The sequence below is a fragment of the Mesoplodon mirus genome (genome assembly GCF_964341445.2).
Source record: "Mesoplodon mirus genome assembly, chromosome: 14".
Lineage (NCBI taxonomy): Eukaryota > Metazoa > Chordata > Mammalia > Artiodactyla > Ziphiidae > Mesoplodon > Mesoplodon mirus.
In genome coordinates, this window is record NC_138990.1 from 55,994,179 (window position 1) to 55,997,115 (window position 2,937).

The following is a 2,937-nucleotide window of genomic DNA, read 5'->3' on the forward strand; positions in this document are numbered from 1 at the left end:
ACACAGAGTATTCCTTTGATGTGCACCTCTTAATTTATTTAGTCATTTTGAGAAGATCACATTTGTGGAAGATTTGTAGAAGAACGTTTAATAACATGAATAGATGTTCATGATTTATTCAGGGGAAAAAATAAGGCAACAGTTTACAAAGTGGTTGAGAGCTGTAGTAATCTACAAGTCTACAAATAGTCTCTTCCGAATGCTCAGGACACATACACATATTCACATGAAAGCTTGGCATTTGCCATTACAAATTCCTGGAATAACACAACCATTGTGCCCTTTGTCCTAGTGAGTTGGCCTTTGTAACCAGGGAAACAGCCCTGGTTCATGATCTAAAGAAATATTGGAGAGGTAGTCCAGCTAAAGATAACAAACAGGGTTATATTGTCCTCTGGGTACTTGGTGATCTCTCGCTCTCTTTTTTCCCAGTTTTATGATTTTGACAATCAGCAATTGGTTCTCATCCATGTTGTCTGTAGGTTTTTGAAAGTGGTGACAGGTACACAGGTAACCACCGTATAGAGCTTGTTTGGTGAATCTTCCTCCTCATTACATTTTCTGGACAACCAAACACAGATACCGTATGGAACATTTCTTATTCCTTTGGTCCAGACAGCTTTGCTGAGCCTGGTGTCAATGTGCACACCTGGATTTCCCACCTCTTTCGAGGCAATTTCCTAATCTCTTGGAGGGCCTGAGGGGCACTCTTCTTGAGGCCCATCCCATGATGTACCTGTGAACATTGATGGTGTATTCTCTGGTCACCACCTTGTTGATGGCAGAACAACCCTTCTTATCCTCTCCACCCTTCTTTGTGGGAGCAATTTTTGCTGAGACCAGGTTGGAACTGCTTGATAATCTTAACACAGTTTTCTTTTCCATGCTCATTTGTGATGTCAGCCAGCACTGAAGTAGGAGTACCCAACCCTTGCTGCTTGAAGTCAACCCAGGAGTGGACCTCACCACCACCTCCTTTGCTCACTAATAACTGAGTTAGAAATATATCAGAGAAATGGACCAATCAATAAGAGTGACCAGAGGCCTTTCAGTTCTGCAGAAATGAAAAAAAAACAACCCTGGGACTTCCCTGGTTGTCCAGTGGCTAAGACTCTGAGCTCCCAATGCACAGGGCCCGGGTTTGATCCCTGGTCAGGGAACTAGATCCTGCATGCTGCAACTAAGAGTTCACATGCTGCAACTAAAGATCCCGCATGCCACAACTAAGACCCAGCACAGCCAAATAAATAAATAAATTCTTAAATATAAAAAAAAAAAAACCCTAACAGGAAAACTAGTTGTGTCCCTGGGATCAAGCTCTAGAGATCAGCCTGCCCTGCCTCATCTGAGTTTTTCCTTTTGGCCACACTCTGGCTGGACACTGGATCCTTAACTGGGAAGCAAGAACAGAAAAAGAGGAGACTGGGACTTCTGTAGAGGTCCAGTGGTTAAGACTCCATGCTTCCACTGCAGGGGGTATGGGTTCAATCCCTGGTAGGGAACTAAGATCCCACATGCTGCATGGTGCAGCCAAAATAGTAATGATAATAATAATTAAAAAAAAAAAAAAAAGAAAGAGAGGAGACTGGTTTAGACCCTGATAATTTGAACAGCCTGCCAGAGCTGGAACCTTATTTCCGCTACCCACAAGTGGTGTTTGTATTGAAACAAGCATCCTTTTCTTTAAAAGAAAAAAAATTATTTTGGAATAATTCTAGATTTACGAAGAGTTGCAAAGATATGGCTGATGTTTCCCCTAATGTTAACACTTACATTACCATATTACATTTGTGAAAACTCAGAAACCAACATTGGTACATGACTCTAAACTAAATTCCAGGTTTTATTTGGATTTCACTAGTTTTTCCACAAATGTCCTTTTTCTGTTCCAGTATCCCGTCTGGTACCCCACATTGCATTTGGTTGTCATATCTCCTTGGCCTCCTCTGATCTGAGACAATTTCTTAGTTTTTGTCTCTCAAGACCATGACAGTTCTGAGGAGTATAGGTCAGGTATTTTGTAGACTGTCCCTCAGTTTGGGTTTCTCTGATGCTTTTTTCTCATGACTCTACTGGGGTTGTGGGAAGAACACCAGAGGGGAAGGACCCTTCTCTTCGCACCAGATCAGGGGGTCCATGTCATCACCATGATGACTGATCCCTGGTGATGTTAACACGGATCACATGGGTAGGTGGGCTCTGCCAGGTCCCTCTACTCTGAAGTCACTATATGTTCCCTTTTCATGCTCTATTCTCTGGAACAGAGTCACTAAGTGCAACCCACACTCAAGGGGAGGGGAGCTGAGCTCCATCTCTTGGAGGGAACAGTATCTACGTATATTATCTGGAATTCTTCTGTACTGAAGATTCGTCCCTCCCTCCCTATTTGTTTTTTTGTTCATCCACTCATTTATACACAAGCATCTTCTAAATTCAAAATAATAAATACTCTTATTTCAGTAAAAGGGTTAGGTCAGTACTTATGCTTTTAGCAAAGTTGACCATCCCCCATGACAGGGAATGTGAAACCTTCTAGGGGTTCCTAATGGACATAAGAACAAGGAATCTTCAGAAAAACTAAAAGTTTAATCTCAGCTCTGCCACATATTAACCATATAACCTAAGGCAAGTTTCTTAATCCCTCTACTCAGCTTTCCTTTTTAAAATATAGACATATTAACTACTAAAAGTACTATTATATAAAGACATAAGGAGTCAATGAGATAATTCACTTTAAACACATAGCACAGTCTAATAGTTAATGCTTAATAAGTATTAGCTGCCATTTATTACATGATTTACTTTTATTAAGAAGTAAATATGGGGGCTTCCCTGGTGGCACAGTGGTTGAGAGTCCGCCTGCCGATGCAGGGGACACGGGTTTGTGCTCTGGTCAGGGAAGATCCCACGTGCCGTGGAGCGGCTGGGCCCGTGAGC

General features: G+C 41.9%; 1 pseudogene across 1 annotated transcript; it reads right to left on the reverse strand.

The window, feature by feature from the left end:
- Window positions 1-449: 449 nt before the first annotated feature.
- Window positions 450-1,096, reverse strand: LOC309815518 (large ribosomal subunit protein eL31-like; annotated as a pseudogene). The gene has a single exon. The product of its transcript is annotated as a large ribosomal subunit protein eL31-like (transcript).
- Between the last annotated feature and the right edge of the window lie 1,841 nt (window positions 1,097-2,937).